The 27,806-nt window shown below is 42.8% G+C and overlaps 1 long non-coding RNA gene across 1 annotated transcript; it reads right to left on the reverse strand.

The window, feature by feature from the left end:
* Positions 1-9,393: 9,393 nt before the first annotated feature.
* Positions 9,394-21,082, reverse strand: LOC132391427 (uncharacterized). The gene is made up of 3 exons (XR_009511206.1): positions 20,965-21,082; positions 15,928-15,979; positions 9,394-9,491 (listed from the first exon to the last, which is right to left on the reverse strand). It is a non-coding gene; the product is annotated as an uncharacterized LOC132391427 (long non-coding RNA).
* Between the last annotated feature and the right edge of the window lie 6,724 nt (positions 21,083-27,806).

Genomic DNA, 27,806 nt, shown 5'->3' on the forward strand with positions numbered 1-27,806 from the left:
TTAAAAATAAAGTTTGGTTAGATTTATCCACGAAAAAACCTTAAAATCTTTCCTTTAAACTGAGTTGATAGTTTATCCATATTATATTCATTACACATTTTTATATTGTCTACCATTTAAAATTTAATTTGGAATAGACTCCTTCCAAATGAAATCACCTAATTTTTGATGTAGCAATTTCATTTCAACTTCATTTTATCTTCTTTCCATGTAAAGAATTCCCTGGTATTCTTCCACTTTCACGTTGCTTACGTCTTTGATTATCCAAAACTAGGCCTTTTAACTTGTTTTTGCACGCAAAATACTGATTAAGGAAATAGTTCAGTGCCTTCTCAGATATTACAATGAGTTAATTCAACATCAACAGTTTCCTCTTAGGTGACTTTGTTAAGGAAAAACAATTTTATTTACATTCTATTAAATCACTTATTTCACATGGACATTGGGCTGGACTTCAGATTGTGGCTGACCTTAGTTCAAACCTTATCTCTGCAGAAATCATTGGCATGAACCAAGTGGAACAATATAAGCCAGTCCTACTCAAAGACTGAGCAAAAAGTGATTAATCACATGTTGTAGGTTTGTTTGACAAGACCCTTCCATTTGAATCAAGGGGAGAATTTGGCCTCAACAAGCCTGGTGCAGGATTTTCTTATATAAGCCAATGTTTCTTCTCCAATGCTAAACTCCCTGAGTCTAGCACTGAAACATGCAGTTGACTGAAAAACACATGTATAAAATAAAACTTTGCAGTTAGCAGTGAGCCACTTGCAGTTGAAATAAAATCACACCTGGCTTGTTCACACGCAAGTGAGAAATTGCCAGAGTGAGGCCTAGTGTGACAAAAGGCCCACGTACAGCTCCAATCTGCTAATTAAATTTGCTGATGATACTACACCGAGTGGCCTAATCTCAAATAATGAGGCAGCCTAGAGAAGTCATCACTCTGACACAGAGGTGTCAAGAAAACAACCTCTCCTTCAATGCTGCAAAAACTAAGGAGCTGGTTGTGGACTACAAGAGGAATGGAGACAGGCTGGCCCGTATTGACATCAATGGATCTGGGGTTGAGAGGGTGAACAGCTTTAAGTTCCTCACGTGGTCTATGCACACCAGCTGTGTGGTGAAAAAGGCACTACAGCGCATTTTTCAGCTCAGACGGTTGAAGTTTGGTGCAGGCCCCCAAATCCTCAGAACTTTCTACAGGGGCACAATTGAAAGCATCCTGGCTGGCGGCATCACTGGCTGGTATGGGAACTGTACCTCCCTTAATCGCAGGACTCTGCACGGAGTGGTGCGGACAGCCCAGCACATCTGTAAATGTGAACTTCCCACTATTCAGGAAATTTACAAAGATGGGTGTGTAAAAAGGAACATTGGAGACCCAAGTCACCCCAACCACAAACTGTTCCAGTTGCTGCCATCCTCGAAACAGTACCGCAGCATAAAAGCCAGGACAGCATCTTCCACCAGGCCATCAGACTGATTAATTCACACTGACACATCTGTAATTCATTGACTGTCCTGTTGTACATACTATTTATTACAAAATACTATAAATTGCACATTTAGACGGAGACATAACACAAAGAATTTTGCTCATGTATGTGAAGGGTGTAAGAAATAAAGTCAATTCAATATAAAGGAAACAGCATATGAGATGTCACAGAGCAACTGCCAACGTAAAAAAAATGCATGGCAAAATATGCCCACTAAGGCAACCTGAACAGTGCATCATTAAGAATGTACTGGCATTGACTGTCCCAGTAGCTTAGTCTAGCACTGTTGCTCTTGCTCTCCCAGCAACTCACAACCCCCCCCCCCCACTTCAAACATAGGTTAATCTGGTTTCCTCTTCCATCAAGTCTTGAGGCATAACCTGAGCAGTGCAAATGCCTCTAGTACTAATCCCCAGAATGCTCCAGAAAGCTGGCAATAAACAAAGATGCCCAACCCTTACAGTCATAAAAACTGGCAATGATTTGCAATAAATCCATAATATCATAAGATAGAGAATTAGGCAACTTCAGCCCATCATGTCTGCTCTGTCTTTCTTCTCAGTCCCAATCTCCTGCCTTCTCCCTGTATCCATTCATACATACCCTGACCAATCAAGAATCTATCAATCCCTGCCTTAAAAATGCATAAGGATTTGACTTGCCACAAATGTCACAAAGAACTCCATAGATTTATCACTCTCCAGCTAAAGAAATTCCTCATCTCTGTTCTAAAATGACACCCCTCTATTCTGAGGGCCTGTCTCAGGTCATTGATTCTACTATAGAAGACATCCTCTCCACATCCACTCTATTAAGGCCTTTGACCATCGATAGGCTTCCACTGAAGTCACCCCTCATAAATCTGAATTCTACTGAATACAGGCCCAAAACAAATGACCTTCATATGACAAGCCTTTCAATCCTGAAACCATTTTCGTGGAACCTCCTCTGAACCATCTCCAGTTTCAGCACATCCTTTCTAAGGGCCCAAACCTGCTTACAATATTCCAAAGTGAGGCCTCACAAGTGCTTTATAAAGCCTCAGCATTACACCCTTGCTTGAAATGAGCACTAGAAGAGGGGGCGGAGCTAAGTAGTTATGACACCCAACAGCAACTCCTTTGCTTGCATCTTCGAAAACAGTTCTATTTCCATCTTTAATATCTCTATTTTTCCCTTTCGGGGTTCTTTTGAAGACCCTGGCCTGCAGTTATACACCGACTACTGTTCTTTACGGGAATGGAACCTGCTCTCGGGGTTCCCCAATTGGCCACTATTTGGCATGCCAAAGTCTCGGCCTGAGATTTTGGCATGGGTTCAGAAGCCTGGGATCTCAAGTAACTGGAGACGGGCAAATCAAAGGCCGGTGTCACCACAGGAGACCCTTGTGTCGTTGGGGGGGAAGTTAGAAAATCTGCTATGTGCCTGGGGGACCGAGATCCTTGCAACCTCCTGGCACAGAGCTCGAGAAAAAGCTATGTAATGGACTTTAACATTGTTAACCGGCAAGTTGTTAGTTCTCTTCCCCCACTTATTGGAAAATGTAGTCACCTCTTTCTCCCTTATTAGGAGAGAGAGCCTGCAGCATGTTGAATTATCGAGTGAACAGTGTAGTCTTGGGGTAACTGCAAGTCTGTCTTTGCTTACGCTTGAGTGCTGATAGTGGGTGCACTTTATTTTTGCCGATGGGGGGGGGAGGGGATTGTTGCATGCTAATGCTTACGCTCGGGGGGGGGGGGGTGGGGAGCTGGTGGGGGTAGGAGTTTGGGGTTCTAACATTTAACTGTCATTCATTCTTTGGGGCACTCCTCTGTTTTTGTGGATGGTTGTGAAGAAAAAGCATTTCAGGATGTATATTGTACATTTCTGTCACTAAATTGTACCTTTGAACCCTTGAACATTGCATTTCCCTTCCTCACCAGACTCAACCTGCAAAATAACCTTTAGGGATTCCTGCACAAGGACTCCTAAGTCCCTTAGTACCTAATTTATTGTATTTTCTCTCCACTGAGAAAATAGTCTACCCTTTCATTTCTTCTACCACATTGCATGACCATACACTTCCCAACACTGTATTCCATCTATTTCTTTGGCCATTCTCCTAATCCAAGTCCTTTTGCAGTCTCTACTTCCTCAAAAGTACCTGCCCCTTCAACTTTCTTCATGTCATCTGCAAACTTTGCAACAAAGCCATCATTTCTATCATCCAGATCATTAATATATAACATAAAAAGGATCAGTCCCAACACAGATCTCTGGGAAACACCAGTAGTCACCGGCAGCCAGCCTGAAAAGGCTCCCTTAATTCCCACTCTTGGCCTCCTACCAATCAGCCTCTGCTCTATCCATGCCAGAATCTTTCCTGCAATGCCATATGCTCGCAGCTTGTTACATGTGTGGCAACTTGTCAAAGGCCTTCTGAAAATCCAATTACACAACACAAACCAATTCTTATCTGTCTATCCTGTTATTTCTTCAAAGAATTCCTACATATTTCTCAGGCAAGATTCTTCCTTGAGGAAACCATACTATGGCAAATTTATCATGTGCTTTCAACTACTCTGAGACTTTGTCTTTAATAATTGACTCCAAATCCTTCCTAACCACTGAGGTCAGACTAATTTGCCTATAGTTTCCTTTCTTCTGCCTCTCTCCCTTCTCGAAGAGTGAAGTGACATTTACAATTTTCCAGTCTTCCAGACCCATTTCAGAATCTATTGATTCTTGAAAAATCACTACTGATGTCTCCACAATCTCTTCAGACACCTCATTCAGAAACTTGCTGTGTACACGATCTGGTCCAAGTGACTTATATACCTTCAGACCTTTCAGTTTCTTAAATACCTTCTCTAGTCATGTTAACTTCACACACTTCATGACCTACATCTAGAACTTCCAACATACTGATAGTGTCTTCCACAGTGAAGACCGATGCAAAAAAACTTCAGCTCCTCCGCCACTTCCTTGTTCCCCATTACTACCTTTCCAGCATCCAGTGGTCCAATATCCACTCTCACCCCTTTTACACTTTATAAATCTGAAGAAACTTTGATATCCTCTTTAGTACTATTGGCTAGCTTACTTCTATAATCCACCTTTAGCTTCTTAATGACTTTTTGAGTTGCCTTCTAAAAGCTTCCCAATCCTTTAACTTCCCACTAATTTTTGCTCTATTATATACCCCCTTTGGCTTTTATGTTGGCTTTGACTTTTCTTATTGGCAACAGTTGTACTGTCATTCCTCCCAAGTCTTTATAGTGAATTCCTTGATAACTTGCTACATTTTCTATATATTTCACCAATAAATCAACTGGTTGTTCTACTTGGGGGAAAAGAAGTTTGAACACTACACGGGTAATTCAGATTCATTTTTATTTACCACATGTACATCAAATATACAGTGAAATGCTTGTGTTCACAATCAACACACCTAAAGACCAAACACAAGGAAATCTGCAGATGCTGGAAATTCAAACCACACACACAAAATGCTGGTGGAACACAGCAGGCCAGGCAGCATCTATAAGGAGAACCACTGTTGACGTTTCGGTCCAAGACCCTTCGTCAGGACTAACTAAAACGAAAGATACTAAGAGATTTGAAAGTAGTGGGGGGAGGGGGAAATGTGAAATGATATGAGAAGACCGGAGGGTTGGGGTGAAGCTAAGAGCTGGAAAGGTGATTGGCAAAAGTGATACAGAGCTGGAGAAGGGAAAGAATCATGGGACGGGAGGCCTTGGGGGAAAGAAAGGGGGAGGGGAGCACCAGAGGGAGATGAAGAACAGGCAGAATGATGGGCAGAGAGAGAAAAGCAAACAACTAAATATGTCAGGGATGTGGTAAGAAAGGGGGGGGGGGACATTAACCAAAGTTAGAGAAGTCAATGTTCATGCCATCAGGTTGGAGGCTACCCAGCTGGTATACAACCTGAGTGTGGCTTCATCTTGACAGTAGAGGAGGCCATGGATAGACATATCAGAATGGGAATGGGACGTGGAATTAAAATGTGTGGCCACTGGGAGATCCTGCTTTCTCTGGAGGACCGAGCGTAGGTGTTCAGCGAAACGGTCTCCCAGCCTGTGTCGGGTCTCAGCAATATACAAAAGGCCACACTGGGAGCACCGTTCGCAGTAAACCATACCAGCCGACTCACAGGTGAAGTGTTGCCTCACCTGAAAGGACTGTCTGGGGCCCTGAATGGGAGGAAGTACAAGGGCAGGTGTAGCACTTGTTCTGCTTACAAGGGTAAGTGCCAGGAGGGAGATCGGTAGGAAGGGATGAGTGGACAAGGGAGTCACGAAGGGAGTGATCCCTGCAGAATATAGGCACCTAGGAATGTGCTGGGGGCAACCAGCAGGTGTGGCCACACATTCCGGCATCAACATAGCATGGCCACAATGCTCAGCAGAACAACACAAGCAACAAAACAGCAAAGCAAGCTCCGTTCCTCCCTTCCACTCACCCACACACATCATCTCCAGCCCAGGGCAGTCTCCAGACTCCAGGGACTCGCGGACTTGCAACATTTCCCGCTGAATACACCAAAGTCTCAGGGCTCCATCTATTGGCACTCAACTTCCTATCAACCTTCGATCTTCAGTATTGACTCCAGGACTCAACCATGACGAACAAATACCCTGGATGAGGACCCCAAACACGAGGCCCCAAATGTCAAGACTCTGATAACTGGGACTTCCTACACTAGACTTTGAACACCAGACGCTCTGATGACTGGGATCCCAAGCACTCAAGAGTTCTCCAATCTTCTTTGCTGAAGTTCAAGATAGACAACTCGGTTTTCAGACAATAAAGAAGCCAATAATGTCAACAGAGCACAGGTGCCATGGCAGAAACAAACAGCAACAACACAAAATAACAGTGCTTGCAAAGGGAAACTAGAAGTAACAGAACTGGTCATTGCATACAATGCATCCATAACTCTGCAATATTTACAATTCAAGGAAGCACCAGTTCTTTTCAGAAGTACCTCTTCAAAAATTGGGAACTAATGCAGCTGCTGAGGCCATCAACCTTTTGGAAGACTGAAAATGAAACACGGAATAGAAAATATCATCCAATGAAAATCTGCCAACTGATGTGTGATGTCATGATGCATTCAATTATTTAAAAACTGTCAATGAAATTAGGGTGAACAAGCAAGTATTTTGAGAGCCAGCAAACAAAAGACCCTTCATCTTATCTCAAACAAAATGGGCTTCTTTCCTTTTGCAAGTGATCCAGATCCAGGCTCAAATTGTACTGGATTTCAGGTGTTTTCTCCCATGTTCCCCCCCCCCCACCCCAAAGTTTCAGCCCAAACCATTACCACAGACATAAAATCTCCTTTGAATCAATGCAGTTAGGCAGTATTTTAGACTATTGAAAGGATTTGCATTAACAAAATATTCCTTGATAAGGGTAGCAACATGGTGCAGTTTTATTGTGGCTGAAAATGAGCATTTGCATTCAGCATTTATTTCTCTACCTGAGTAACAAGAAATGAATACAAAACCATTCACAAGCTAAGCTGGTGTACAATAGTTAATTTCATAGTAAATTAATTTGAAAACATAAAAGCTCTTAAAAGAGCGCCCTTTCATGCCTATACACTAGTAAGAAAAGCTGAAGATTTAGGATCACCAATGGGCTCATAAATGGGTGAATTTGGCAGAACTTACAATGGCAATTCAACCCTTTAATGTGGTCAATATTGGGTAAAATTTCTTTATTAAACTAGTTAAGATGATAGAAAAATGGAGACGTGACTGCTGATGCTGAAGCAAAGAAAACACTGCTGGAGAAACTCAGCAAGTCATACAGCATCTATGGAGATAAAAGGATGAACAACATTTCAGTTTGAGACCCTTCATCAGGACTTAAAATTGTAGAAACAGGCTTTGTGTTGTATGCAGGCGGCATTTACAAAGTTCTTCAAGACTTGATATTGTTTTGACTTACTTCCAATAAAATAACTGCATCCAAAAAAACCAAGCATAAATCCTATATGTTTTTAAATGCGGAGAAATACCCTCAAAGAATAAAATTATGGCAAAAAAATTAAGTTCTCACCACTCTCCTGCCCATCTTGAAAAGAATACATCGACACATTAGTATTTTCCCAGCTAAAAGAAAATTAACAATGTAACTTGCACCAACATCAAAAGTTACCAAGCCGATTCAAACAAGCAAGGTAGTTTCTTTCCTGAGACTTCCTTCTTATCTTCCTGCAAAAGGTGAACTAAAATAATAATTTTGAAGTGCCCAACATGTATCATACACTAATCACTTTAAAAAGTGGCACAGAGTTAAGCACTGAATTGACAAATGAAGATTGGCAGTAAGAGCTTTAACTGGGTTTTTTGAAATGTTTTGACACAGATAAAAGGGGGAATGGAGACAAAGTGGCTCCTCTGCACACCTGCTGGTGGGCATCAGTATTCTACAGGTTGTGCTATAGATAATGCTTTTCATGCTGTACAGCATGACTTTAAATTAGGTAGCAAAGCTTAAATTTGCATACACTATCAAATTAGGAGCCACAGCCAATGATTCTGAGGACAAAAAAGGCTTGCAAGATATTTAATCAATTGTAAGGGCACAGATTCAAAAATATCAATTTCTGTACGCCTGTAGCTGCATCCCAGACTTGCTTTGAGATGCTTTGATTTTATTGGAAATGGTATAGAATAAAAGACTTAATAAATATAGTAAATCTACGTAAATCATAGCAATGCAAGAGCTGGAACACTGTATGGGCTGATGCCACAATTATCAGTGACCATCCTACGCAGTTCTAAGACATTTAGTGAATCACATGAAAGGCAGACATTTTCTTTGGCCAAAAACTAGTATAATACTGGTCCAATTTCCGGTGGTAAATTTGGTGAAAATACCCCTTCCAACAACCAGGGTTCAATAATTTCATTCTCCCTGCAAAAGCACCAAAACAAAAATCATTTTTTTACTAAAGCATCTGATCACTGAAGGAGGTAGATTCATTTAGGAAGAAGGATTGAGAAGTGATGGAATGATGAGCTTATCAGCCAATTTTTCCAGTAATTAGCATCATCTGGCTGCCCACAGCACAAGTCTGAAATGCTTTTGGTATATATTCAAACAATTGGCAAAAGAGACTTCTCCATGTTCCTTAACACCGCAAAATATATATTTGAAAAATTATGAACATTGATTTTATTCTAAAAATAAACATTTACAATTTATATTCATTGCATTTTAAGTGATACTTTCCCAATACAAGAATGGATTGTCCTTTGGCAAGAGTGAAACTCATTGAAGAATCGTGTTTAAAACATACGACTATACAGAAAATGCAACAAATTGGCATCTGACATTATTTTTGAATTAGGGTTTGCTCTCAACTTCTGCACAAAATACTGGAAATGTTCCAGATAACTTTAAGGGGTGTGTGTTGGGAGGGGTGGAGGAGAGAGAAACACTGTCTGGTGAAAATTTCAAAGGCACATGAGAGAAATTAGCATATATTATTTATACTGTACTAGTGGCAATAATATTCTTTAAACACGTGTCGAGACCAATAAGAATGGAACTGCAATTGGACAGAAAAATGTTTCTAGAATTGTGAAGTATTTAACCCTGGTTGGATTTACTCCATTTTAAATCCATTGTAGCCAAGATGAAATTTCTTCATGAAAAGCTTTGTAATTTTTCTCTCATGCAATAGTTGGTCGAGTAGCCACGTAAACAAACAAAACAATCAACAGCACAACCACAGCTAATGTGGGAAACACTATGGTGGTGATTTGACTTCGAGCTTCTTGCATGGCTTGCCGCCGTTCCTTTTTGTCTTTTGAAGTTTCCTTTTTTGGTTTTCCTTTCAGCTGCCTCATTTTTTAATATTGCAAAGTGATAAACAAGAGTTGTGAAGTACAGTGCAAACAACACTTGATTGTCTTGATTTGTACTGCAGATACTGTCTTGAATGTGCTACTCTTTCATTTGATTCCTTCAGTTCTGTAAAACAAATAATTTCATATTTTAGAGAGTACTTTTTAATTCATCTATTACTGAACACTGAATTGTTAACTGGGAATATTCCTAATTGAACCATGAAAATCACCGCTATTGGGCAAAAGTATTAAATATACACTGAGTATGGTAACAGAGTGGTATAGATAATGGTTAAACAATTGATTTGGACACAAGTACAATATCCCAAAGAAACTAGGAATCTAAACAATCTGTGGTCACAGTTGCATTAGTCACAATTACTGAGCTATGTTTAAAACCCCACAAGATTCAATGTCCCTTAGAACTGGAAATTTATCAACCTTAACCTCAACCTCATCTTACATGTATGTGACTTAAAGGACACAGTAATTTGTGCAAACTCTTTTTTTTTTTAATGATCAAGCAGGAAAATAGGACTACACAACTACACAAAATCTCTTATTTGACTGATGTTACCCTTCCTAGCTGAACCCCAGAGGCAGGCCACAGTACTGCTGTACACTGATGGGTCATCCTCCACAGCAGCATCAAAAGAGTACTCCTGTTGCTGAAGGGAATGGCCACAAGAGAAACTTGTACTAACTGCCCAGTTGTGTTACCTCTCCCATGTATCTGAAGCCTTTACCTTGGATATAAGCACCTCAGTAAAAGTCGTATTTATGAAGCCCTCAGCTTCCCAGGTTATCTGGAGTACCTCCAGATTTAGCTCCAGTTCTTTGACCTGGTCTCCAGGATCTGCACACAGGGGAGAGCATTAAGTTCCCTGACTTCCCACATACTGCAGGAGTACAATTGTTTCATGGTCAAGGTCATTTGGATCACATTTCTTCCCCATTCTGATTTTTGGTCTAAACAATGGCTGGGCTTCTTGTGCATGTCCACATGTTTTTTTTTGCACTGAATTCCCACCACAAGATGAGTTAAAATCTGTCCTGCGCCTTATAGGCTCATCAGGCCAGTGCTTATGCCAGTTTCTGTGGAGCGAAGTGACTGAGAGTACAAGACTCTCCTCCCCCCCCCCTCCCCCGGATGGGATGCCAGTTTATTGTAAGGTTAACCCTCAGCATTTTGCCAGTACCCATTTTCAGCTGGGTGGACTGGAGCAATGTGTGGTTAAGTGGCATGCTCAAGGACACAACACACTGCCTCGGCTGGGGCTCAAACTCACGGCCTTCAGATCACTAGCCCAACGCATTAACCGCTTGGCCACGCACCACACTACCACACAAGATTGGCTGCTTGAATATTCCCATTGACGAGTTGATTTAAGTAATAAAATGGACAGAGCATTTCCAAGTCAGAATGGAGGGTAGCTTAGAGGGAAACTTGTTTTCCATGTGTTCTCCATGTTTTTACTGTCCCTGTCCATCCAGCAGGTAAAGATGGTGGGTTTGGAAACCATGGTTTCGACAAAAACCTACTGAATATTGAAAAGCTTACATAGTGGACGTGGAGAGATTTTTCCAATTGTGCAGGAGTCTAGGATCAGACAGCACACACTCAGAATAACAGGATATCCCTTTAGGACAGAAGAGGAGAGCTCTGGTTTAAGATGTGCAAAACCTTACTGATAAATCATAAGGCAAGAGATTCAACTGAAAACGGTACTTAACACACCTTTTCTGAAAAAAAAAGGTGAGGCGGGTTTAGGGGACGAACTGACTTGGGGCCTTGCGAGGTGCAACGTGTTCAAGCCGCTGTGTATGCACAGTTCCGTATAAGACCATAAGACATAGAAGCAGAATTAGGCCATTCAGCCCACCCACCCTGCTCCGCCATTCCATCATGGCTGATCTCAAATCCCACTCAACCCTATGCACCTGCCTTTTCACCATATATCCTTCAAAACCCTGACCGAACAGGAAACAATCAACTTCCGCCTTAAATATATGCACAGACTTGGTCTCCACTGCTGTCTGTGGTAGAGTGTTCTACAGATTCACTGCTCGCTGGCTAAAAAAATTCCTCCTTACCTCTGTTCTAAAAGGTCACCCCTCGATTTTGAGGCTGTGCCCTCTAGTTCTGGATAACCCCCACCATAAGAAACATCCTTTCCACATTCAGCAGGTTTCAATGAGATCCCCCTGCATTCTTCTAAATTCTAGTGAATACAGGCCCAAAATTGTCAAATGCTCCTCACATCTTAACCCCTTCATCCCCAGAATATGGGTCCCAAAACTGCTGATACTACTCCAAGTGCGGCTTGAATTGCATCTTAAAGGTTCAGCATTAGCTCCTTGTTTTTATTTTCTATTCCTCTAAAATAAATGCCAACATTGCATTTGCATTTGCCTTATTTACCATAGTCTCAACCTGTACATTAACCTTCTGGGAGTCTTGCATGGAGTCCTAAATTCCTCTGCATCTCTGATGTTTGAACCTTCTTCCCATTTAAATAATCTTCTGCATTATTGCTCCTTTTTCTAAAATGCATCATCATACATTCCCAACACTATCTGCTACTTTTTTGCCCATTTTCTAAGTTCTGCTGCAACCACATGGCTTCCTCAACACTACCTACCCCCACCTATCGTCGTATCATCCTCAAACTTTGTCAGAGAGTCATCAATGCCATTATCAAAATCATTGACAAACAATGCGAAAAGTAGCGATCCCAATACTGACCTTATGAACACCACTAATCACTGACAGCCAACCAGAAAAGGCCCCTTTTATTCCTACTCACTGCCTCCTGTGAAATATTCCTCTATCCATGCCAGTATCTTTCTTGCAATGCCATAGGATTTTATCTTGCTGAGCTGCCTCATGTGCAGCACCTTATCAAACGCCGTCTGAAAATCCAAGTAAATGACATGCACTGCCTCTTTGTCCACCCTGCTTTGTCCACTCTCCGATTTGTCAGACAAGATTTCCCTGCATAGAAACCATGCTGACCTTGACTTATTTTATCATTAGTCTCCAAGAACCCTGAAACTTCATCCTTAATAATAGACTCAAACACTTTCCCAAGCACTCAGGTCAAGCTAACTGGCCTACAATTTCCTTTATTTTGCCTTCCTCCCTTCTTAAAGAGTGGAGTGACATTTGCAATCTTCCAGTCCTCCTGGACCATGCTAGAACCAAATAATCAATGACCAATGTATCCGTTCATATCACTGCCAGAGATGGAGTGCGCAATTTGGAGAGGAGTTGATGCACATGAGCTTCAATGCCTGTTCACCCAACTCTGATGCAAGGTTGGATCACTCCAAGCTCTAAGCGTTATGGTGAGATCGAGAATGGCTTTGGGCTGGGAGGCCCAGGTATAATGAGGCACCAGATCCAGGTCCTGGAACATGGCACTATCTGATGCTTGGACAATTTAACTACTGGCAAAGGTAGACTGAAAGGCCAACTGTCAGGTACAGAGGTAAGGGTCAAGCTGATTTCGCTCTCTCTTCTGCAAACGTTTATTCCTTCCTCTGTGGCGCCGAGGCTGTGAACTGATCCAGTTGCTGTGCATATCTGCCCGGCTAGTATAAGGAACTGAGGCTTCGCTTGGGCCTACTCCAGCAGCCAATTTGAGACTCAGTCTGGTTAAGGATGCTGCTGGCTTGCATCAATTGCTTGCATGATGTACGTGCTTTTCCCCCTCCCTCTTTCTCTGCTGAGAGGTTTTTAGTCTTTTTTGTTGGGTTATTTAGGCCTCTTGCTTTGTGGCTGCCTGTAAGCAGACAAACTTCAAGGTATATTGTTTACACATTCTTTGAAAACAAAAATGCTTTGAATCTTTGAAATAAGTGGAATTAATTGCCACAGACAGCTATGAAGGCCGTCATTGTGTTATTTAAGACAGAGATTGATAAATTCTTGATTAGTCAGGATGTCAAAGGTTATAGGGAAAAGCCAAGAAAATGGGGTTGAGAGGGATAATAAATCTGCCTTATGTCTTATGGTCTTATTCCACTGCCCAAACTACCATCTTGCATAAGTAATTCAAGGACTATGAGTGAACAATATAAAATCTTACCCGTTCTTATTTTTTTTGTAAAGGAGTTGCTCTCACTCCCCTTGCTTAGGTCACTAACTCTGCCTCTTCACATTACAGCCTCCTGAGCCAAAGCCTCAGCTCCACACCAACACTGACCTCCTCTTACACTGTCTGCTCCAAAATAGCTATTTCACTTGAACCTAGCTTCATTTTGTTGGCTGCTCACAAGCAGCCTTTTATTAACTAAGAATTTCCAAATATGCCTCTTTTTGGATGCTGATTACAAGTCCCAAGACCCAGCTCATTTAAATACTTGCAACACTCATTCAAAATTCAGTCTCCTGCTATATGCTATATATGTGGACATATAGTTTGCTTGAAAGTCCACAAGGACAGAAGTATGATCTGAACTCTCCCCTTTTCCCACAAAAATCAACAAAACTGAAAATATCCAGGTGGGTAGTCACAGAAGTTGTTCATGATATTTAAAATTTTTACTATGTTGAAAAAGAAATTATCCATCTTGTCATGCAAGAACTGCAATACAAGGACGCACGGTTGCACAGTTGTTATTGCTGCTGTTGGGTTTTGATCCCGTGTGGAGTTTGCAAACTTGCTCCGCAACCACATGGTTTCCTACCCAGTGCATCAGTTTGCTCCCATGTGTGCAAAGTAGGTTAATTAGAGGGAGAGCAGAGGAAGAATATGATGCAGAATGTAAGTGGGGAAGAGGAATAAGTGCTGTTCCTCTACATGCTGGCATGGAGCTGATGGGTTGAGTGGGCTTCTATTTGGCAACAAGTAGGAAAATTATTGATCAAAGCAAAGAACTAACTCACTTAATTTCATTCTCAGAGGGATTGTAAATTAAGAGTGAAACCGGACATTCCCAGATGTACAATGCTAATTATTCTGGCATATAACTGAGTATAAGAAAACACAGGCCTGAGGAATCAAAATCAACTTGAAGGGGAAAAAAATCTGTTCTTTATCATATAAATAAGATTTCAAAGGACATTGGTAATGCAATTAGGGATTTGAAGGAACACATTCACATAAAAGATCAATGTACTTCTAACACATTTAACAGTTCTCATTATATATACAATGCTGTTAAATGGTTGCAAATGCGCAACTAAATCAACAAAATAGGATTTTCATGACAATCTTGTTTAGCATTTTAGCACATGGTATAAAATCACAATTTGCATAATTTTATGGAACACAACCAGTGAAGTTCCCTGCTGCATTGAATTGAACTGCAGGTTTACAGAGGCAAAAAAATTGTTTGTACGAATAGTAGAAGGAACAAGCTCGCACTGAACCACTGAAATTATAATGCAGAAAAGTCATTCAGCTGAATGATGCTATTCTGTGGTTAATCCTCCATATAATATGACCATGGTAGATGGCACCAATTCTAACCTTGATTCATCCATTGTGAAGGAAGCAATCTCGGGTATGAAATTTATCCCGTATTCAGTACTGAACAAAAGAAAGCAAACACTGCAAAAATCACACAGAATTGGGACATCTTGTTGCTTATTTTGCTACCATCAATGGGAAAATGGCATAACTACATATATAGTAGAAGCAAATTCAGACAAAAAGATGATTGGGTAAATATAATTGTTCAGTGTTTTCTTTTGACTGTCTAATGAACCATTTTCATAGTTTTTCGATTTTACAGCCCAGGTTATAAAACTAGACTGAAGAAATTAAGCCAGAACTGATTAGGAAGCAACAGTAGTTCCTGGCTAAAGAATCACACACATTTCTTCAATAATTTTTATATTGCAAATATTACTTTCAGCTACTTACCCATTCTAAGCCTGTTGTTTATTCTGAACTATCTGCTGGATCTTTGTGTTTTCTTACTATGCTGTGTCACTCAAAATATACCAATTGCTACTTTAATTTGGACAACTCAGAAGTGCACATTTCAGAATATCTCCTCTATTTACCACAATAAGTTTCTGAATTTAATTGGGGCTGGTGCCTCCACTTCCACAAAAAAAGGTGAAATTTAATGTCTAAGCTAACTTGCATTTTGCTGCACTTTACCTCTGCAAGATTTTAAATTGTTGTTGATTTGGTTTATTTAAATGATTTGTCGAAAAGCACCCTCCAAACGTGAATGATGATATAATTACAGTTGTCCTGTAATATCGCTTGGAAGGAACAACAATCAAACCACCATTTTCTTTCAATTTGGTCTGAAAGTGCTATTTTTGATGCTTTAAACAAGAAAGGATTGTTACTAGGACTTCAAACCTGCTGCCATAACACAAAGCATTGTATAATGAAGGTTTAGTTGACGTTATCATAATAGAAATTTTGTGAAAATTACTTCAAATATTGTATCCAAGAGAGTGCATACTAACAGCAATTAATCCCAAGAAAAATTTTTCAGCTAGTCCCATATACCTGCATTCTGTCTGCATCTCTTAAATTATTTCTATACATAAACCTGACCAAGTATTGCTTAAATGTTGTAATTGTACCCACCTCTACTACTTCGTCTGGAAGCTCGTTCCATTTAGTTGGGTCTGAAACTTAACTGTGACACACATTTAACAGAGTAAACAAAAGCAAACCAGATTCATATAATTATTTAACTAATAAGATTTAAACAATTTTCAGTGTCAGTCTTCCAAAATTCTATCTACTTATTACAAACTATGTATAATACCATTTAAAAAATACAATCATGGGGGGGGGGGGGGGGGCGGAAGCCTACCAAATATTGAACGAGTAGAAGAGGAGAGGATGTTTCCAATAGTGGCAGTTGAGGAGGAATTTTAGACAAAACTCATTGCCACAGATGACTGCGGAAGCCAAGTCTTTGGGTATATTTAAAGCAGAAGTTGACAGGTTCTTGATTAATAACGGTGTCAAAGGTCACTGGGAGAAGGCAGGAGAATGGAGTTGAGAGGGAAAATAAATTAGCCGTGGTCAAAAGGCAGACATACTCAATGGACTGAAGGCCTAATTATGCACCCATGTTTTATGGTATGAAAATGGACAATTTTGTCTGAATATTATTTGCCATGAAACAACTGGAATATAGTTAATATGAATAGACTGCTAACATTACTTGATTTGGTATAACTATCAGATTAATTGTTGACCTTTTCATTCATTGATTATGACTCTTAAAATTGTAACATCTTAAAATAACTGAATGCTACAGGTTGCTGTTTGAAAAAGCATCCACTGAACCTCTATACTGGTTGAAGGTTACAATGTTGGCTATTAGCACATACTTGGTATATTCAAAAGTGAACTTGTCAGAACTCTATTCAGTCAGTTGGGAATTGTGCAAAATATCATCCTCGTTCTTCCTCAATTTTACTTAACAATATTCCTAAAGTTCTTAAGGTATAAATTTGATACCTGACATTCTTCCAAAGGCTTGTTTCAACAGTGAAGATGTCCTGTACTTCAAACAAGTTTAGTTTTACTTATGCCTTGAGTTTGGTAGCCTATATTCCCCAAACAGAACTACTACCTGAGGCATTCCTCAACTGTACTTAACAGGTTCAATTTGGGCCCAAAACACGTGAGACCAATCTTAGCAGCTGGGCTTCCAAAGGCAATAAGAACGTTCTAACCCTGACAGTACTTAAAAGAGATGACTAAAAACTGTTAAACAGTGCAAATCATTAACATTTACAATTAAAATACTTAACTAAAGAAACAGTTTAAAGCATTTAACTAAACTAAAATGATTTGAAAAGAATGTTAAATTAATCTTTGCCTGTTGGGCAATTTTGGCAACGCTGGCCTCCATGGTTGGACTGAAGATAGATGCACAGTGGAGAGTATTCTTACTGGCTGCATCATTGCCTAGTATAAAAACACCAATGCCCATTAATGGAAAAGCCTACATGAAAAAAAGCAGCGGACACAGCCCAGGAAAAGTCCTCCCCACCATTGAGCACATCTACAAACAGTGCTGTCACAAGAAAGCAGTATCCATCATCAGAACCCCCACCATCCACCATGCTCTTCTCACTGCTGCCTTCAGGAAGGAGATACAACAGCCTTAGGTCCCACACCACCAAATTCAGGTGCAATTATTACCCTTCAATCATCAGGCTCCTGAACCAGCTTGGATAACTTCACTCATCTCAATAATGAACTGATTCCATAATCTATAGACTCATTTTCAAGGACTCTACAAATCTTGATTTCAATATTGTTTTTTTATATTTGGACCCCATGGTAGCATAGTTGGGTGCCACAGTAGTGTAGCAATATTATTACAGCTTGGGGCGACAGAGTTTGGAGTTCAACCCCACCATCCTCTGTAAGCACTCCAGTCCTTCCTCCCCATGGAATGCATGGGTTTTCCCCAGGCGCTCCAGTTTCCTCCCACAGTCCAAAGATGTACCGGTTTGTAGGTCAATTGGTCAGTGGAAATCATCCAGCGCATAGGTTAGGGTTAAATTGGGGGCTGCTGGGCAGTCTAAATAAATAAAACATTTGCCTTCTTTTACATATTTGTTGTCTGTCTGTGTGGTTTCATTGACTTTTGTGTTTCTATCTACTGTGAATAGCCCACAAGAAAATGAATTTTAAGGTCATATATGGTGACATACAATATATTTGCTTTGATAATAAATTTATTTCAAACTTTGAAGAGGTGCACCAAGCTAACTGCACTTGGAAGCTTGTTACTTAGACCTGCATTTCCATGTTTGCTCCGTAAAGCCAAGAAAGTCAGACTAACATCAGAGAGAACCACTCCAATTTGATATATAACTGCCTTGCCAAGGAATGCTAGCATATGTTTCTGCACAAGCAGCATGCTTAATTATGAGAAAGAAACAAATTATTGTCTAGGATTTTCCAAACAAGCCAGGTAAAACCATTAGCAGAGCCAATGCACCATGCAACAACTAATTAAAGAAAGCAAAAGCAAAGTCCTGGGAATAAGAGACTGCCAGGGAGAACAAAATTTCATATTTTATCATAAATAACTATCCACACATAAAATGACAATGAACAGCTGTCTAAAGGATGTAATGTGCAGGAATACACTTCAAATATAGTCAGAGGTTTCTCTCCAACTTTACATCCATTTTAGGGAGAGTGTACAAATGAATACTTACTACCTATCAATAAATTTAGGTAGTATCCCTGCACAAAGAACCATGATACATTCACAAATAAGTGATCTCCTTTTAAAAAGTCTAATGATGTACAATAAAAACACAAGTTCTTGGCAAAGCAGTATACACCCTAATCACATTGATCTATTTTCCACACAAACTCCCTCTATCCTGTCTACAACTAACTTGAGCACATATCGTCCTCCTTTCTCGAACTGCTTCAGTCCAACAATACACCGCCACCTGCATCCTTTGCTCCTCCATCTTCAATCCATCCCAACATGACATTTGCTTTACCAATACGTTTCTCTGTCCTGATGCAGGGTTACACTGCCCTTTCACTATTCAATCTGCTGAGTTTGATGCTCCAAAGTTCTGCATCTGTAGTCTCTTGTATCTTCTCTACCTCACACAAACCCCATCTCCCACACCAGCTTCCTAAATACCACAGCAGCTCATCTCATTAGGAATTTGAGGAGAGATTGTATGTTACTAAAGACTCCAGCAAATGACTTCAGATGTACCATGGAGACCATTCTGACAGGCTGCATCAATGTCTGGTATGAAGGAGCCAATGCATAGGATTAAAAAAAGCTGCAGGAAGCTGTACACTTAACTGCCTTCATCATGGACACTAGTCTCCCAACAATCAAAGACATCTTCACAAAGCCATGCATTAAGAACGAAGCATCCATCATTAAGAACCTTCACCATCCAGGACATGCATCTTCTCATTATTGCCATCAGGAAGAAGGTACGGGAGCCTGAAGACACATATTCCAGGCATAGCTTACTTCCCTCTGAATGGACCATGAACTCTTCACTGTCTTTTTGCACGACTTATATTTTTGTTTCTTTTTGTAACAATCATTTTACGTATCACACTGTACTGTTGCCACAAAAATCACAACATACAAGTGATACACTCCCCACTTACTCACACCTAACACTTCTGTCCACTCACTCAAGCCTCAGTTCCCAATCTCTCACTCCATCCTGTACTGCTCTTCCCACCTACTCCTTCACACAACTCTCCTTCAACCCCTAAACCACCCCCCACTGCTCTCCCTAAAACACACCCCCTCTCCCTACTGCTTGCCCTCCAGAAACCCCCTAAACCAGTCTTGTTCTTCCCTTCCCCCACCACTAAGCCTACATTCAACCCCTAAACAACTCATCCTGCACTGTTCCCCCACCCTCCTCCCTCCCCTAAACCTCTCCCCCTCGCTCCCCCTCCCCTAAACCTCTCCCCCTCACTCACCTCCCCTAAACCTCTCCCCCTCACTCACCCTCCCCTAAACCTCTCCCCCTCACTCACCTCCCCTAAACCTCTCCCCCTCACTCACCTCCCCTAAACCTCTCCCCCTCGCTCCCCCTCCCCTGAACCTCTCCCCCTCACTCACCCTCCCCTAAACCTCTCCCCCTCGCTCACCTCCCCTCTCCCCCTCCCCTAAACCTTTCCCCCTCGCTCACCTCCCCTAAACCTTTCCCCCTCACTCACCTCCCCTAAACCTCTCCCCCTCGCTCACCTCCCCTAAACCTCTCCCCCTCGCTCCCCCTCCCCTAAACTCCCCCTCACTCACCCTCCCCTAAACCTCTCCCCCTCGCTCCCCCTCCCCTAAACCTCTCCCCTTCGCTCACCCTCCCCTAAACCTCTCCCCCTCGCTCACCTCCCCTAAACCTCTCCCCCTCGCTCCCCCTCCCCTGAACCTCTCCCCCTCACTCACCCTCCCCTAAACCTCTCCCCCTCGCTCACCTCCCCTCTCCCCCTCTCACCCTCCCCTAAACCTTTCCCCCTCGCTCACCTCCCCTAAACCTTTCCCCCTCACTCACCTCCCCTAAACCTCTCCCCCTCGCTCACCTCCCCTAAACCTCTCCCCCTCGCTCCCCCTCCCCTAAACTCCCCCTCACTCACCCTCCCCTAAACCTCTCCCCCTCGCTCCCCCTCCCCTAAACCTCTCCCCTTCGCTCACCCTCCCCTAAACCTCTCCCCCTCGCTCACCTCCCCTAAACCTCTCCCCCTCGCTCCCCCTCCCCTAAACTCCCCCTCACTCACCCTCCCCTAAACCTCTCCCCCTCGCTCCCCCTCCCCTAAACCTCTCCCCCTCGCTCACCTCCCCTAAACCTTTCCCCCTCGCTCACCTCCCCTAAACCTTTCCCCCTTACTCACCTCCCCTAAACCTCTCCCCCTCGCTCACCTCCCCTCTCCCCCTCACTCACCCTCCCCTAAACCTCTCCCCCTCACTTAACCGCTCTCGCTTTCCCAGTTCACCCCACTCCCTGCCTTACCTTTACTCCGTGTCCACCTTCCCCCACTACCTGTTCCTCACCAGCTCTCCTTCAACCACGCCACACAAAATCAAAGGTTTTTCCCTGAACTCTCTTCTTGATTTCTTCTAACTTTTGTTTCCTTCCTTTGTGAACTCACCGAGCCGGCTCTAATTCAATGGGCTGCAAACAGCAGCTGTCCGCCGGGGACGAGTAGCTCTACGGCTGCCGCTCGCTAGGCTGAGCCCCAACGCCTCCTGATCGACCTTTCACCCTGATTACGTGGCACTGGACCCGCGCTACAAACAACAGCGACCTGAGCGAAACCTGCGCCCTCTATGCGTCGGAGGACCCTCCCCTCATTAGCCCATCTCCGACCTGGAACGCCCTCTCTTGGTGGAGGACCCGCTCAGCCCAGTCACGTTCCCGTCTCCGTCCTGGAGCTGTTCGATCGCTCGCCTCAGTCAATTTCTCCCACCTGCATCTGACGTACCGTCCGTAAGACTCGTGTAACAAAACGTACCGAGACCGCTGCTAAGAAGGTGGGCGGCCCCTAGGCTAATAAAGATATCTTGGTTTCCTTGCAGACCTCCTGTATCCCCTACCTTCCCCGCAAGAGTGGACATGCCATTTTGTGGATATTCGGGAGTCCGACCAGGCTACATACACTATCTCTATCGACGGGCGACAGTGGAAGACCAAATTGGCGCAGTCACTCGTTCTAAACGATTGGCACAGATATGGATAGAGAAATTCCCAAAGATTCTTTAAGATTTTGCTGAACACTAGTTCTTTCACAGATGCAAAATTAAAATGAGCACTAAACCTTAAAGTTATTTAGTATGAGGACAAGTAAACCACGTGTTGTTTATTTTTGTTTTTTAAATAAAAGCACGGAATGGATCCTTCCAGCCCTTTGAGCCACCAGCAAACCCGTTAACCTTTCCAGCTCTTAGCTTCATCCCACCCCCCCTCCGGTCTTCTCCTATCATTTTGCAATTCCCCATCCCCCAACTACTTTCAAACCTCTTACTATCTTTCCTTTAAGTTAGTCCTGACGAAGGGTCTCGGCCTGAAACGTCAACAGTGCTTCTCCATATAGATGCTGCCTGGCCTGCTGTGTTCCACCAGCATTTTGTGTGTGTTTGAATTTTCAGCATCTGCAGATTTCCTGGTGTTTGCCCGTTAACCCTAGACTAGTCACAGGACAATATCAAATGACATACTCAGGACATCTTTGTGGGAGGAAACCCGAGCACCCAGGGAAAACCCATGCACTCCACATGGAGCACATACAGACTCATTAAAGAATTGTGCCAGAACCGAACTCCAAACTCTGAAACGCCCTGAGCTGCAAGAGTGTCGCACTAACTGCTACGGTATGTGAAAAAGAAAAAGAGTTCTGCATATTTAATTATGTTGTAGTTTGACAGCAGTTATCATAATGCTACTGAGATACGTCCTAGGATCCACTGGGGCAGGTACTTTGGATCTGTCTTCACTAGAGAGGACACAGACAATCTCCCAGATGTAATAGTGGCCAGAGGTGGGGGGAGGGATGAAGTAGAGAGCTGGGAAGCTGGGATTCTCCACCTTCCCCCTAGCCCATTTCCCTTCAGCCTATCACTTCCCAGCTCTCTACTTCATCCCTCCCCCCACTTCTTATCCCCCCTTCGACCATCCCATGTTACTTCACTCCTGATGAAGGGTTTCAGCCCAAAACGTCGTCACTACCTCCTCCCATAGATGCTGTCTGGCCTGCTGAGTTCTGCCAGCATTTTGTGTTTTTATTTATTTCCAGCATCTGCAGATTTACTCGTGTTGCCTTTATAAATGCCAAACCTTCCAACAGGGCCTTCTACTGCTATGTAAGAGATCAAGGCTAAATATGCATCTTCATATGCATAAACACAGGAGAGTCTGCAGATGCTGGAAATCCAGAGTAACAGACACAGTGTTGAAGGGACTCAGCAGGTAGGTGGCATTTATAAATTGTCAACATTTTGGGCCAAGCTGCTTCATCAGGTCTGGAAAGGAAGGGGAAAGATACCAGAATGAGAAGGTGAGGGGATGGGAAGGAAGGCAAGTTAAAAGGTGATAGATGAACCCAGGTGGGTGGGGGAGGGGAGAAAAGGGAATAGACTGGGAGATGATGTGGAAGAGACAAAGGCCTGGGGAAGAAGGAATGTGATAGGAGAGGAGAGGAAAATGTACTAACTCACCCTTCCACTTAGTTATCCAAGTTATTTATATAAATCTCAAAGTATGGAGGTCCCAGAACCGATTCCTGCGACGCACCATTGGTCACTGTCCTCCAGGCAGAATACTCACCATCCTCTACCACGGTTTGCCCTCTATGGGCAAGTCAGTTCTGTATCTACACAGCCAAGATTCAATGGATACCATGCCTCCTTCTGAGTGAGCCTGCGATGGAAAATGCCTTACTAACATCATTACACAACACATCCACTGATTTACCTTCATCAATGTGCTTTGTCTAATCTGCAAAGAATTCAATCATGCTCATGAGGCGTGACCTATCTCTCTCAATGCTGACTATCCTGATGCTTCTCCAAATTCTCTAAATCCTCTCTCTAAGAATCCTCCCCAATAATTTTCCCACTCATAAATTCCTTGGTCTGTAATTCCTAGGGTTATCCTTAATTTCTTTCTTGAACAAAGAGTAACATTTGCCACCCTCAAACAATTGATACTACACCTGTGGCCAATGAGAAAGCAAAGATCATCGCCAAATATGCAGTAAACTCTTCCCATGATTCCCGTAGTAACCTAGGATATATCCTGTCTGGCCAGGGGTCTTTCTTATCTTAATGTTTGTTAAAAGTTCTAGCACATCCACTTTCTTAACACCAACATGTTCAAGCATATCAGCCCGAATTATGCTGTCCTTACAAATGTCAAAGTCCCTCTCACAAATTAATACTGAAGAAAAGTATTCATTATTCATTAAGTACCTCCCCTACCTCCTCCAACTCCAGGCACATATTGTCTACTGTCCTTAATTGGTGTTTTCCCCATTTTCACCATCCTCTTATTCTTCACATAGAACCATAGAACATTACAGCACAGAAACAGGCCTTTTGGCCCTTCTTGGCTGTGCCAAACCATTTTTCTGCTATGTGTAAAATGCCTTGGATTTTTACTTAATCCTACTTGCCAAGGCCTTCTCATGCCTCCTAGCTCTCCAAAGTCCATTCTTCAGCTCCTTTCTGACTACCTTGTAAATCCCCAGAGCTCTGCCTGATCCTTAATTTTTAAACCTTAACTAGGCTTCTTTTGTCCTCTTGACTAGGTATTCACCATCTTTAATCAACCATGGTTCCTTCACTCTACCATTTTCCCCTTCCTCAATGGGACAAATCTATCCAGAATTCCAGCAAGTGCTCCCTGAACAACCTCTCTACATTTCAGTTGTGCAGTTCCCTGAGTACATATGTTCATATGTATATTTAATGTCAGAGAAATGTATACAATATACATCCTGAAATTCTTTTTCTTTGCAAACATCCACGAAAACAGAGGAGTGTCCCAAAGAATGAATTCCCAATTTATGCTCCCTAGTTCCTGCCTCATAGCATTATAATCCCCCTTCCCCAATGAAGTACTTTCCCATACTGTCTGCTCGTATCCTTCTCCAAGGCTATAGTGAAGATCAGGCAGTTGTCATCACTGTCTCCGAGAGATCTGACACCCGACCTAGTGCTTCATTACTTGCTGGGCTTGGTCTTCATCCTTGCCTATGTGATGTTTTGATGGAGCTTTTCCAGAAGTCTCTTGGTGCAGGGGACAGTTGTCATCAGTATTGTTATATCGTCCATATGGGCTCATATCGGTGGTAACTGTTGACCAAACTATAGCCGTTTTCCTCCTGCAACCCATTTTAAGGCTCTGATAATGAGCTCCATTGCCATAGTGAAGGTCAATGAGGAGATGGTGCACCCTGCCATGATGCCTACTTCCAGTGGTTGCCAAGCTGTGGTGAAGTCTGATGTTGTGAGACAAACATGCAGATCCTGGAAGTAGTGTGTTACCAGATTTGTTATTGTTGCAGGCACCTGAAAGAGTTCAAAAGCACTCCACAGTGGGGAATGAGGAACTGATCCATAGGCATTGGCCAGGTTGAGGAACAAGACATGCAGATCCTTTCCTTCTTTATAAACCATCTAGATTTGATGCCATATGATGCTGATATGTTCAAGGCATCCTGAGAAGCCTGCTATGCCAGCCTTTTGGATTGATGTGTCAATGAAATGGTTTTGTTTCAGATACTTTGTAAGCCTTTGCACCAACACACTAAAAAAGATCTTGCCTTCTATGTTCAGAAGGTTTATTTGGTGAAACTGTTCGGTGGTGGATGAATTCTTTTCTTTTGAGATCAGAACTCCCCTTGTTCTTCTCCAGGCTTAGGGATCACTTGCTTTTCCCATGCAACCCTCATGTTTCTCCAGAAAAATTTCAGAACATCCGGGGCGTTCTTGTAGACACAATACGGAACACCGTTAGGGCCTGGCGCTGATGCCGATCTTGCCTTCTTCACTGTCTCTTTCACCTCATTCAGCTTGTGAGGGCTGATGTTGAATAGATGTTGTGGAGGTGAGATTGGTGGGATGTTAGCTGGGACAAGTATTGGTTCATCTTTTAGTTTATCAGTGTGGGTGGTTCTGAGATGTCTTTCAACCTCCTCTTTTGATACTTTCAAGGATCCACTTTTCTCTTTTGTGAAAATGCCTTTCACATATTTAGAGGGATCTTTGTAGAAGTCTGTTCTAGCTTTTTCCTTCTTTTTGCGTCGTTTCCTTAAATTGCTCTGCACAGCTTCGAAAGCCTCCATTTTAGGTCCTCTTGAAGGAGGTTGATGCCCTCCCTTTCTTCTGCTGTTGCTTTTTTCCACGACTTCCTCAGGCCTCTTCTCTCTTTAACAAGTTGTTGGATTTCCTGGAGACGAGGGGATCTGGGGGGAGGAGACATATCTTTCCTGCTGACTTGTTCCTTCTCTCCAAATTTCTCCTTTCTTTAGCTGTAAATCAGGTCGTCCATCTTCTCCAACTTCTTTTCTGCTGATCCCTTGATGCCACTTAAGATCAGGCTCACATCTGCATTGATGGTTTCCCACTCCTTGCTGTTAGAATTTGGCAAAGGTCAAGTCACAGATCAAAGATTTCATATTGACGGAACACCTGTCCCAAATGTGTCAGAAATGCCAGTGAAGAGCTTGGGCTGATGGTGTGATGCTAATCTCAAGGACACCAAGCAGTTTAAACAACTCAGAAAGGATACCATCATGTACATAGCTCGCATCAACAAGACCTGGCTGCCAGGACAACTCAAGCTGTGGTGCTTCCAGTTCGGTATACTCCCAAGACTCATGTGGCCTTTAACAGTGTATGAAATCCCGATGAACAAAGCTTGAAAGAGTGGAAAAGCTTGAAAGAGTGATCAGCACACATGTGAAACAGTGGTTTGGACTTCCACGATGCTTAAGTCTGGTTGGACTATACAGGAACGGCAAATTAGAATTATCAATTGCAAGTCAAATGCACCAAAGTAATGTTGGTTATGACCTTCACTGAATCTGAAGATACTGTTATGCCCCGTGTGGCAACAGGAGGAAGTGGACCCCATCTGAAGCCGTTCAGAGTGCTAGGTCTGCTCTTTGCTTCAGGGATGTGGTTGGCCAAGTCCAATTTGGGAGAGCGGGCTCGGGCTCGTCTCAAGGGCTCCTCAATGGCACAAGGCAACATCAGTGCAGAAGAGATGGCTCTTGGTGAAGGAGGTGAGAAGACAGGAGGAGGCAGAGCGACACGCCAGGGCCATCTCAATGGCCAAGCAGGGCCAGTGGACTTATTGGGAGAGCCTGTAAAAGAGAAAACTCAGCTGGCGTGACATCTGGGAGGTGGAGGGATTTCGGCTAAGTTTTGTCATCAGAGCCACTTATGTCTTCCTAACCACACCCCAGAACATGAACCAGTGGTGGGAGAAGACCCCACTTGCTCTCTTTGTCAAGCACCTGGATCACTAAGGCACATTTTAACAGGATGCACCATGAGCCTCAGCCAGGGGCATAACCAGGTTCTCAGCCAACCTCAATCCTGGAACAGAGGCGAATCACCACAAGTGTTCTCCCACAAACGTCGGCAAGAAATGTTCACATCACATGGTTTGTATCAGCAGGCCAGCCTCCAGAGCGCCATATAACATCAAAAGAGGTAAGCATTTTGCAGGTTGCTCAGGATTGGAAAATGGACGTAGACTTGGAAAAAAAGCTTGTGTTTCCCCCAGACATTGCGGCTACAACACTCTGACCAGGCATGGTCCTGTGGTTAACAACAGCCAAGCTGGCATACGTTGTGGAATTGACTGTACCATGGGAAGATGGTGTTGAAGAAGCTTATGAGAGGAAAAAGACCAAGTACCCCGAACTGACAACTGGAGCTGTCCAGAATAACTGGAAGACCAAGATTTTCCCTGTAGAAGTGGGATGCAGGGGATTCGTGGCTACATCTACAACCAGTCTTTTGAGGAAGATGGGGGTGAGGGGTTATTCACTCCAACAAGCAATCAAGTCCTTGTCAAATGCAGCAGAAGAAAGCAGTAATTGGATTTGGATTAAAAGGAAAGACAACAACTGGGCTGCAAGATGAAGACAGGAGGGTATGGAACTGAGGTGCATGTATCTGGGACGCCAAGTAGCACCGTTGAGCCCTCTGGAGACATTGTGGACTTTTCAATGAAATGTCAAAGAAGGAGGGTGCCCACCTGATGACTCCGATGAGGTACCTACCCTCCTTGTCACCACTCCAAACCAACTGCCAATATCAAGAGTGCTGCCTTATCATAGGATTGAAACATCAAGTCCTATTAGCTCTACTAATTGTCAAGTACCATATCCAATATGATTTCTCCTCTACTCAGCCTGTCTACATTTTGAGTCCTTCCTGAAAACACCTAGCAAATTCCTCCCCATCAAAATATTTTGCAATA

The sequence above is a fragment of the Hypanus sabinus genome, chromosome 3, assembly GCF_030144855.1.
Source record: "Hypanus sabinus isolate sHypSab1 chromosome 3, sHypSab1.hap1, whole genome shotgun sequence".
Classification (NCBI taxonomy): Eukaryota; Metazoa; Chordata; class Chondrichthyes; order Myliobatiformes; family Dasyatidae; genus Hypanus; species Hypanus sabinus.